The sequence below is a fragment of the Erigeron canadensis genome, chromosome 1, assembly GCF_010389155.1.
Source record: "Erigeron canadensis isolate Cc75 chromosome 1, C_canadensis_v1, whole genome shotgun sequence".
In the NCBI taxonomy this organism is placed as follows: domain Eukaryota; kingdom Viridiplantae; phylum Streptophyta; class Magnoliopsida; order Asterales; family Asteraceae; genus Erigeron; species Erigeron canadensis.
In genome coordinates this window covers 44,236,025-44,248,561 of record NC_057761.1, presented here as the reverse complement: position 1 = coordinate 44,248,561, position 12,537 = coordinate 44,236,025, and the positions used below count along the sequence as shown (strand labels likewise).

General features: G+C 31.2%; 1 pseudogene; it reads right to left on the bottom strand.

The window, feature by feature from the left end:
- Positions 1-7,109: 7,109 nt before the first annotated feature.
- Positions 7,110-11,999, bottom strand: LOC122584865 (annotated as a pseudogene).
- Positions 12,000-12,537: the final 538 nt, after the last annotated feature.

Here is a 12,537-nt window from a genome sequence, read left to right as displayed (position 1 = left end):
GTGTGATAGTGATGACGGAGGTGATGGTGGTAGCGGTGGTGGGGGCAGCAATGGAGACGTTGATGGGGCGATAATGGTGGTGAATGTAAAAGTAGTTGATGATATTAAAGATGATATTATAATTATTTTAAGTGTTAAGGGATCTATACTGTGATGTATTTCATTAAGGATATCATAAGTATATATATTAGATATATATGTTTAAATTAGTAAATAAAAAAAAATGATATTTTTGATTTTTTAAATGTAAAAAATTTAAGGTAAAAAAAGTAGTTTGTTTTGTTCGTATTAGATTATATAGACTATTCGACCCCCTCAAAACTTATTTATTCTCATTTTTATAAAAAAATTATATTTTATTTTTTTAAAATATATAAATTTGATTTGTTAATTTTGTTTTTCTGACTTTAACCAGAGACATTTATGTTTGTACAATATAATATTTAACAAAATTTATATCAATAAAATATATATTTAAAACTCAGTTTATCTTGTATTACGAGAATAAATAATTATTTATTGTTAAAATTAAGAAAATGACTTTAAAATTCAATTTAAGACATTAAAGAAATTTGGATGGAACGAGTATCACAGAGTGTAACATATGGCTTTATATCATCAAGTAGGTCAATGGTAAAGTTTTTTCTTTTTTCAAGAGACTTTGTATTCAAGCCTGATTAGGGTATAGGAATTAAGTCATTTTATGAGGGATTGATTTGGGTATACCCATGTTCAAGCTGAGGGTCAGAGTTTACCCCTATTAATTGTCGTGTCTTCAGGCGGATTAGTAGAGGGATTTCCCCCCATCGAGTATTTGAAATAGGTATTTCTACTTCGATAAAACTCTCTAACGCGGACTCGGTTAAGACAACGTATGTTAGACCTCCGAATTGCGACACGAAATTTCTAGCGAAATTCACCTTTCAAAATTTTTTTTTTTTTCGTTGACAACTATAGTCACATCATTCATTTAGACTCTCTTCCATTTAATTTCATGTTATACATGGTAAATGATTGAAGAAAATAACCTTGGTGTTTCTAATATCTGTGTTGATCATCGTCGATCCAAGTTAACTAGTTAAGTTCTTGTGGTATTATTTTCGTTTCTTATTAATAGATCAATATGTATGTTTATGTATATATTAATCATCATCTGGTTATATCTTTGGTATATACCCGCTTTTTTTTTTTTATAATATTTTGCATTTAAGAATGAGAAATCTTACTATTAAGACGATTTTTATGAATTTTTTTTAAAGGAATTTAATATTTTCCTAAAGAAAAAACACCATACTTTCAAAAGATATATTGCAAAGAAAGAATATTTTTTTATGTTGATTCTTTAGTTTTTTCCAAGAAAAATGATTAATCTTTCTAATAAAATAGCCTAAAAATTGTCCTAAGTCCTAACACTATAAGAAGATGACATGTTGATTCTTTAGTTTTTTCCAAGGAAAATGATTAATCATACTTTAAAAATTATCCTAATTCTCTTTCTTAATCTTGTCCCCTGATTTTTTCAATATGTCATCATCCAATGATTAGAAGAATTTTGGGCTATTTTATTAAAAGAATTAATCATTTTTTTTTTTCAATTTTAAAAATTGACAGACCATTAAATATCATCATGTTAGTATCATTCAATCATACTTTAACATCATACAAAAAAATCACATCATAGCTTTCATTTTCGTTCAGATTTAACATGAAAAATTAACCCTTTGCATTTTCGTTCAGATTCACTAACTACATGGACAGAAAGTCTTTCCGCTCCAATTTTAAATCTAAAAAGATACTCCGTAGTGTTTACTGTGTAACTGTTTACTATTTAAGAATGTGAAGGAAACAATAAAAAATTAGTTAGAGAAATGGGTGATGTAAATAGAAAAGAATGACTTGATGTGAGAGGCATACTAAAAGGTGAATGATGATGTCTCGTAATATAAAATACATAAAATAACGCCGCCTATTTCTTCTGTATTTATAAACATCATCATTTCATTTTCCCCCTCCTTTTTTCCTTTTCTGCCGGCGTATCTGATTTTTTCAATTTTTGATGTAATTTACTACTACTATTTCTCTCACTTGCTCAATTTACGTACAACCTTACCTAGTGACCATAACTTACACCAAATAAACATATGTTTTGTCGTTACTACTTTAATTACTCATATACTCCGTATTTTCTATGAAAAATAATACGAGTATATATTTATTTAAAAAATTATGTTAAAACTGTCTCTATAGTTTGATTTTTTTTTTTAACAGTTACTCGTTATTCAACATTATGAAACATTTCACCGTATAATGGTGAAACTCTACACGTACTTTAGGCTACGAGATGTAGACCATAAGCCATTACAGGTGATTCTGGAAAAAAAACCCACAAACTTGTCACTCCTAAGAGTTGAACCCAATACATGTAGGAAAAACCAGGGATGCATCTGCCAGTTGAGCTAACTTCATTTGCTAGTTTGATATTTTAATAATTTTTTTCTCAACATTAATCATAAATATCTTTGTTGTGTTATATAATAATTGACGAAAATTATATCAATAAAGTATATTTAAACTCAATTAATTTATAAAATTTTATATCAGATGTTATATAATATAAACAAAAATATTTACGGTAAAGCATAATAAATTAACAGATCAATTAAATTTGGACATTTAAAATGAAATGTAAGTAATATAATTTTTTATGTCGTGATTGTATTGCAAGTATGATTCACTAACTTATTTTTATGTCGTGTTCTTTGTGGCTTTTTTGGGATTGCATCAAAACACGGTGGAGTGAAAATTAATGGCTTGACCTTCGTCTTGTGAGAGTTTTGTTTTTTCGATCCCTTTTGTAATCCTTGCAGTTCAAGCCACGAGATATATCTAAGATCGTGTATTGCTTGATCTTTGATATCATGGTGTTGTTTTATGCATGTACGTTGTACTTCTAGGGGTGTCCAGTGCTTTGCTATAAGTCCCTTTTATATTTTAATATATTGTCGTTCTAAAAAAATAGATTAATTATTAGAATCTTGGGATATATCATTATTGTTAATAATAATAGTTAAAAATCACTTGGTCTTATATATAGTCACTACTTGGGGTCCTCTTTGGGGAGTTTGGGGAGGGAATGTTGACTTGCAGATAGGGTTGAATCTTAATTCCATGTGGTCTTGGGCATTTACCCTTTTAAAAGTGTGTGAGCCGTATTATCGCACCATTAGTCTCCAGTTGTGTCCTCGAGTTCTAACTTCTATCATATTGACCGCTTGGATGAAGCTGTTAGGTTTGAGGCATTAACCAACTAATACAGTGTTCTAAAATAATAATAATAATAATAATAATAATAATATCTGAGCTCCCACACTTCTAACACCTCTATAGCTAGAGGTGTAAGAGCTCATGTAGTATCACGACTCTCTATTAATTTTCTTGTAAATTATATGAAAATTTAATAAAACTGTTATTTTTAAATAAATAAATAATAATAATAGTAATAATAATAATAATATATCTTCCAACAATAAAATTACGATACTTAACAAAATCAAAAATGAGATTAAAATTAGGAGATGAATAAGGGAATTAATATGTCATGTAATCATGACATTAAAAATGTTAATAAGGAAATTTTTTAAGAAAATACAATATTTCCTTACCAATTACACTTGAGTATTAAGATATCTTTTTAATAAATTCTTTAATTATAACTAATGAGATTAGTGATCAATTAATAAAGTTTTTTTACTCGGTGTCTGTTCCTACTTTGTTGTTGAGGGGGTCGAGAATCCTAAATTGCATCACAGACATCCGTATAATTTAAAATAAGGGTGGATTAGCTAGTTTGATGATAAAAAAAATCTCTTAATTATATATGATAATGTCATATTAGAAATTCACCAGGGTCAAATCCTACTTCATACATTTGTAGAGGTGGATTATTGGGAGGGGGGTGTTCGAGAGTTATAAATTTCATCTTAATCATGCGTGATTCGAGTTATGCATACTGTCCAATTGGATGTTATTATGGTCTCGGATGCTAACTGTTAACTCACTGTTAAAAAAAATATATATATTGAAAATTTAAAAGAAAAGGTAAAAAAAAATGAGAAATACTGACATATCTATGTACTAAGAATATCGATTGAATATGATATTTCGAGGATTTTATGATGATGGTAGAATTAAATATTTTCCTTATGAGTATTTCAAAACTAATAATTCGTTTACGTTTGGGCCATGATTCTAGTTCAATAATAAATAGTTTATAAGGTCTAATGATATGACTTATTTTGAGAAAAAAAATAGGTCTTTATCAAAATTCAAAACTGATTTATTTCATTATAGGTTGAAAATTTTCAATCTTTTATCAAACTTTTCTTTATTAGGGCATCTTCAATGGAAGTTTTTGTAAAGTTTTTTATTGAAAAAGTTTTTTGCAAAAGCTTTTTGTCATGGAAGTAGAAAGCTTTTTATCAATAGCTTGAAAAATATCAAGTCTTTGCAATAACATGAGACTCTCTCTTCACTATTTCATAATTAAAAAATAATAAAAAGACTTTTTTTGGAGGTTTAACCATTGTAGCTATCATTTGATGAAAAACTTTTTATAAAAAGCTTTTAACTAAAACTTGACCATTGGAGATGCCCTTGGTCTTAGTAAAATGAAAAATATAGGGACTAATGCTTTGAAATATATGAAGGTAATACCAGAAGTTATCATAGTATGAACAAACTAACAAAAAGCTCTATGTATGCATGAGTTTAGTAAAATCGTTCAACTCATGTAATTAACTATGGATAACCAATTAAAAGTTGTTCATTTGGATGTTACGTATACCATATTAAATGATTGGATATTTTACTTAAGTTGGTGTACATAATAGATCAGAGTTTCTAGTTAATTAGCGTATATTACTCGTATATCTTTACATAATTATCTATATTTGTGCGCATTTTTCTCAAAAGTTTTTCATTGATGAAACATCTTTTGATATCTTTTGTAAGTATATATATAAACCGATGAAAAAGAAAGTTTGAAGAAAAACTTACTACAAGCGTGTGAAAGTGAGTCAGAGAGTCAACGGATGAACAGAAGTATGGAAAGAGCACGAGTGGCCGACAACTGTTGACATACAGTACGTGACTACAACATCCCTCCCTCCCGACCCCTATACCCCCTACTCCTACCATGTATCTTCATCGTAGTCAATTATAACATTATACTAATCCTTAATACACATGCACCTATAATTCAAAATTAAGCTATGTATACACACGTACGCACCATTCATTTTTATCCGACGATTTTATTTTTGAGCGAGTTCAATGAAGACATTCAGGTTTTATACATGAAGTCGATTTTTTTTCCAAAATAAAACGACCCAACATTATCTACGTTCACAAGCAGATTTTATTAGTTGAATGTTAAAAGAAAAACATTTATATCTTAAATTGGGTGATTTATGATTAATATTCTTATATATTGTACTTAATTAAATATATATGGTTGTTCTTGATATATGTCGATGTATCATGTATGTATGTAAATGTATTTTGATATGTATGTTTGTTTAGCGGACGGTCAGGATTGTCCCTATATAGAAATCAAACAAATTACACAACACACGTGGCACATGATTAAACACGAGAATGTTTTACTTGCAGATAATAAACCAACATCGTATCTACTTGAAAGTGACCTTTCCTCCTTTTCTTTGGTTTGTGATTTAAGACTTCCCAGTCCCCCTTTTAATCTCGATAGCTTGCAATTCAAACCCCTCAATTTTCATTAATTACTTGCACACGCGCAACAGTATAAAAAAGGAAGAAAGGATTGTCTAGTGCCCAAATGGTGTAAAACAACCCGATCGAGCTTTACCAATTAAGTTCGGGTCTGGGACATGTCCCACCCTAAGTCAAACCCGGGCATAAGCGCAAGTTTACAACTCCATACACGCTAATATTATTTCGTACTGTATTAATTATGTTCGTTCTTATCTTGATTCCTAAATGATTGGACTAAAATAAAATATTATTGTTGGATCCTAATTATATATATATATATATTTTTTATTATAACAATAACTAGCAAGATGTCAAAGTAAAGTACATTAGACTTGAAGTAAATAAAACAAGGGAAAACTAAATACATGAAAAATTACAAATTAAATAAGTACCATTGGGATCAACTAATTGGAGGGGCAAATTAAAATTAATTATGGGAAATGATTTATGCATTGGACTTCTCTTTTAATATGTAAACTAAAATATCAGCTATTAACCTTTTTCTTATAAATTTTAAAAAACAACATCATAAATAACTAATTTAGCCACTGATTAAAAACTAATCAGTGGCAAACGATACAATATTACATCTAATTAATAAACAAACTACAACAACATAAAGAGGAGTGCCGTATTTCAACTTTTAACACTTTGCTAATTCTTGGCCTGTATAGGAGTGTCATGCCAGACTTGTCTTCCAACCGTTTGTGCAACTCTACATATGAGTTTGAATATTCTCAAATTGACATATTTGCAAATGGAAAATTGCACATAATCATACAGCAGGTTACATAATATCTTGTTAGGCTTTTGCTTAGTAACTAATAGTTGAATTAAGAGCTTCAAAGTTTAAGCAACCCTTAATTGACTTATCTAGAAGACTACTTACCAATAATCACTTTTGCAAGATGAGGGATACTGACTTCTAGTTAATTAATCCGTTAGTGATGTACAGTATCTGGTCAAGTAACTATATAATATGTTACTAGTTCCTTACCTTATTATGACAGCTTAAAAATTGAGGTGAGCAGAAACAAAACCGCAAATCGAGATGCCAAACCCAAAAACTAATAGCTCATTTTTTGGGTTTAGATTGTGTTTGCTACAACCCGAACCATATTAACCTGAACCAACCCAGTATATCATTTGAGCATGCCATTGTTTCAAACTTTTATGCTCAATTGTTAAAAATCTATCCAAAAGATATATCCGAGTAAGTGAAGCTTTTGTCATCCCTCAGTAGCAACATGTCAAGTTGTCAACAACAGGGAATTTCTATAAATTTCTAAAAACAAATATAAATAAAAACTGTGTAAAGATGGGACAAACATATTAGTAATATTATATTAGTAAATTAACTGTCCAAGGGAACATAATAAGCATGAAACTAGGGTATCCTTTGTACCTTATGCTGATGTTTTGGCATAAAATGCTACTATTTTAGGATCCAATTGGTCACTACAATAGCTAGAAGAGATGATTGAAAGTTCTTGATACGCTTTCCATTCTTCTGATGGTTTAAGGATGATAGGTTTTTCTCTAACACCAGAATCCACCGATAACATCGTCTTGTAATCCTTATCTCCGAAGCCAGAAGCTGCTGCTTTTGCTGCATTGTCCCATGGAGTCCATAAGTCTGCATTTTGACATGAATCTTGAAGTTAAAGAATAACAGATACAACATTTGAACATGTATCTTTTAGCTAAAGAATAAAAGTGTGTAGTTCGACATCAAATACTTCTTTATATGGAAAATGCCCGAATTTATTTTATTTATTTTATTTTTGTGGAATACATTTATTATAACACGATGGTAGGTAAACGAGCAACAAGCTGCGCCGCCATCCCTTTCTGAATAGCAAACCCTATCCTACTGAAAACAAACCCTTGGTCCCTAGGAGTCGAGACATTGCTATGAACGACCCTCTGCACTCTATTGAGAAATCTAACAGCTTCTGGGGCCAATAAACCAAAGGTATCGAAGGCAAAAGGGACAAAAACATGTTTGACATGAATCATCAAGTTAAAGAAAAGAAATCTGCATATTACATAAATGTTACAGATAATGAGAACAAAGTTGTGCATACTGAAAGGTGCACCAACGGTTTTACATGAATTTTTAAGTGTGAAGAACCAAAAAAATCTGCATTTTGAAACAACATGTAAATGGACAGAGACTATGAAGTTAACAAAGATAAAAACTAACTTGCGATTGACACTAATCTTGAAGATAAGAGAACATTAACCGGAAATTGATGGTGAATCTTGAAGTTAAGATCTGATGAATATGTACTTTCAGATTTTTCTTAAAGATACAAAAAGCAAATCTACATTTTGACCCCATTGTTGAAAAAAGGAACCAACTAACACGATTAGCAAATATAACAACTTTAACTTCTAAAACATACCAGCATCCGGGAGACATTCATTACGAATCACAATTGTCCTTTTCCTTTTATGGTCTATGATGGCTATGTTACCAGGTGTTTTTGTATAAACTCGATCAACCTGTCAAAAGAACACCATAGTCATCAAACATTTATCACAATTATGTGTTTATGTATGTATATATAGTTTATTTATATACTTAAGTCGACCTCTCCATCAAATGTGATAGCATCTGGTTGCTCTGTGAACCTTCTTCCTTGTTGCAAATGATCAAGAAAGTCAAGTGTCTCTAATCCTTCAACTCTCACTTCACTAAAAACAAAATCCCTTGTCAAATACGGAGTATTCAACAAGAACTCTTACCAAAATAATTTACTTTCAATTCACTTAACAAACCTTATATCAGATACTGATAAGTAATTTTGCAGAGCAAATGTGAATGGAAAGGACGTGTTATCTGTATTCTTGATACGGGAAATTATGGTAATCCTGTTTGAACCCAAAGAAACACGAAGCCGCAATTCAAAACTGCAAAAAAAATAAATATAGCGAGATTCAAATTCCATTCATCTATACAATTATCCTCCAATCTGTGTGTCCCAGCATCAATGCCTGGAAGACACATATAACGAAAATGGTAAATGGCCAAAAAGAATAAAACTTCCAAGTTTTATTATTACCTACGAGGCCACATATTGAAATCATTTGCTGTCGCTTTCAAAGTTAGATCGACGGAAGATGGGTTCCCTGTCGGAGTCAAACGCATGGGGCTGTTATCTAATGACTTTACGTTGTTCTTTGAGGAACGAATCTCCTTCATTATCCCCATATTACCAATCTAAAAGGATCAGAGAACCACGACAATCCGAAAAACAAAGGAAGAAACATTAGGTTGCAAGTCTATGCAGGTCACAATGGGTCAGGACAGGTTGAGATGGCACCACTTTTTTTTTGTCCATCTTTTTTTACAGTACTTCTATAAATAAACAAGACATTGAGTAATATTTTCATTATTTAAAATAAATTATTTTGGGAATTTACATAGTGACATGCATGTGGAAAAATTTTGAAACAATTTCGAGCAGTTTGACCCGTTTTATTTTAGGCTGACCAGATCAACATACTATTAGGCGTAAACTATAAAGTCAAACTTGCGACCTTTATTGAGAGTTGTTCGATTATACTCAATATGTCTTACCTGAGGAAAGCAAATAGATATCCCTCCTTTAGGAGATCTTCCAGAAGCCTGTGAAGTATGAAATATTCATTCATAAGAATGAAGTAAAGGGTAACGGGTATATAATTTGATGTTTGTAAACATAAATATTAAACTTTTTATTGTACTCTTTATAAGTCTATAGTAGTGTGTAACATGTCGAAATACTAACTTTTTTGCTCATAAAAAGCAACTCCTCGCCTTCACTGTTCTTCCATGAGACAACTTTCCCACCATAGAGAAGTACCTACAGTTGAATAATTCCACATGATCCCAAACAATCAAGGGTGGGACAAGAAAATGATACACGAGTGAATTTCAAACAACCATACACGTTTATCTGAGTAAAGTTATGAAACCTACATTATTATCTGGCAGGATGACTAGGCAAACACCTTTGCACCCAATTTCTAATTTATCCCCGACTTCAAAATTTGTCCGTGTTTCTTTTATTTCATTTTTATTATGAATTACGCGAAAGAGGGGACTCATTTCTAATGTTTGCAACCGGGTGTAGGAGATAAACTCAGAGAGTAGTAGACTAGTAGATTGACCCTGAGCAAGAAATGTTTTTGGTAGAAGGCTAAGCAAGCAATGAATCATGGAGAAAGCTCTTCCATTCCCTTCATAAGTAAGAAAGGGGGTCTGATTTCCTACGCCTAAAGATTGAACTTGTTTCCCACTTCTCATTCAACCTTTTCTGAGTACTAATCCTGGATCAGAAGGAAGACAAAAAAGGGCTGTACTAGTGGCGCACTTTACCTTGGTATGTATTTAGTATAAGAATTCCCACCTTTACATCATACAGACACATGGTAGTGAACATACATAAATTCCAGTACTTTAAGCACAATGACTGGTCGGTGGAGGACAAATAATCTTAAATTAAAAAATAACTAAAGACTAACATAAGCTTTTAGACCATTGCTGTTCACAACTTCACATTTTTGCAACTAAGGATTAGGGTCTCCGAATGTGATAAACTACACATGAAGGTTTATGTTGTGTAATGAACTACTCGGGTGTTCATTGTTTGTAATGAACTTACAGATTTTTATTAGATGTATACTGGTAGATGTGGCAAAAATATATGGCTAAGACTCACTAACATTCTCTTTGGCAGCAGGTTGCTACGTCCAATACCACGTTGTCAGTTTGCGAGTTTTTGATTGACCAGGTAGAAAGTTCATTACATATTATAATTACCCGAGTAGTTCATTACACAACATAAACATTCATGTATATTTCAATACATTTCGAGACCTTAAATCCTTGCAACTATGTTAGGGGATGACTTCTAAGCTGCCAAGGTCTACATTGTATCTACAATCACTTCAAACCTCATGAAATTTTTCCTATGATACAATTATTGGAAGGTCGCTAAGTATCAATCGTCAAACCGATACCAACATCAATATGACCGCATGATTAAACATGAAAGCTAGTGTTTTATTAATCACATATGATAAGAACTAATAACTTTAACTTGCTTACAATCTTCACAACTAATGAGTGATCAATCATATGATCTATTGGCAAAAAAGAAAAATGCTTTATGTCATAAAATGCCAGCGTATTTTTCTTAATGTACAAACACGTATTATCACAAGTAATTTGTCAATAAACCGGAATATAAACATAGAATGATACCTCAGCAGAAGAACCACCAGGTTCAAACAGGAAAACTCTTGGCAAGTTCTTGTAATCATTAAACACATAATTATTCCTTGGCATTGGATTATAAGTACCAAACCACTTCCACAATCTTATTCTCTTCACTAACGGGTTCTCTTTTGTCCACTCCAGCTACACATATAAGCATAAACAAGAAAATAAAACCCAACACTTTGATCTTCTATAACCAAACTTGGTATTTCTAAATTTCAAATAAGATACAACTTTCTAACAGTTTTAGCCCAAAACTCATAACCCAAATTTAAAATGCAAGAACAATTCAAAAAAGAGACAGATCACAGAATGAATTGAAAGTTGCATAAAAATGATACAAACTTTATAACAACTTCAGCCCAAAATTCATAACTCAAAGTTACAATAAGCAACAAATATTCAAGAAAGATACAAAATGATTTAAAAGTTGCATTAAAAAAAACTTTATAACAATTTCAGCCCAAAATTCATAACCAAAGTTAAAAAGGCAAAAAAAATTCGAGAAAGAGACGAAATGAATCGAAACTTACATAAAATATCAAAAAGATAAAAACTTGATCAACAATTTCAGCCCAAAAATGACAACCCAAGTTTAAAAAGGCAAAAAGAATTCAAGAAAGTGACAAAATGAATATAAAGTTGCATAAAATTGTGAAAAAAGATTATACCTTTGCTTTTGATATTCTTGATGTTGATAGATTTTGATTGATACCCAAGTGCAATTGGGGGTTTTGTAATGATACCCATTAAGGAATTCATTAGAAAGATAGAAATGGGATGAATGAAAGATAAGGTAACAGTTAACAGAACAAAGAAGTAAAGTAGGACATCCATGGTGGTTTCTTTCTTTTCAATGGGAACATTTGGTTGTTTTAGCTTGATTGGTCGGCGGGTAACCTTTTCAATGGAATCATATAAAGTTTGAGTCGAGTCATATCTCACCCTCCAATTAGGTTCATATAATAATATACAATTATTCAAACACATTTGATGAGGTCATGGAAATGTTTTTATTAAAGTTTGAAACATACCTATCTCCAATTAGAATACCTAAATCTTTGCGACAATATAAGAGCATTAGGTATGATCGAGACGATTCAGGTTTTAATATGTATGTGAGTAGGACAGAAAAGCCGTACAGTTTTGCGACGCTCATGGACATGCTGAACAACCTGTTATGGTTGTCAAGTGAACCATACCGAATCCTCATAACATTATATTCTCACGGGTAGAGATGTTAATGGATCGAATGAAATCATATCTAATTAACTTTCACACAAATAAGGGTAAGTAGTCTAAATCAACATCATATCGATGAATTACATGTGTTTTGTATGAAATTATATATACCGTTGGTCTATACCTTTTAGAAGCACAATAATACATTGAAGAGACAATGTGTATTGTGCCAAATTATAAATATAGATACAAGGCTACAACATAAACCATTAAGGGTCAGTAGTCTTGATGAAAGA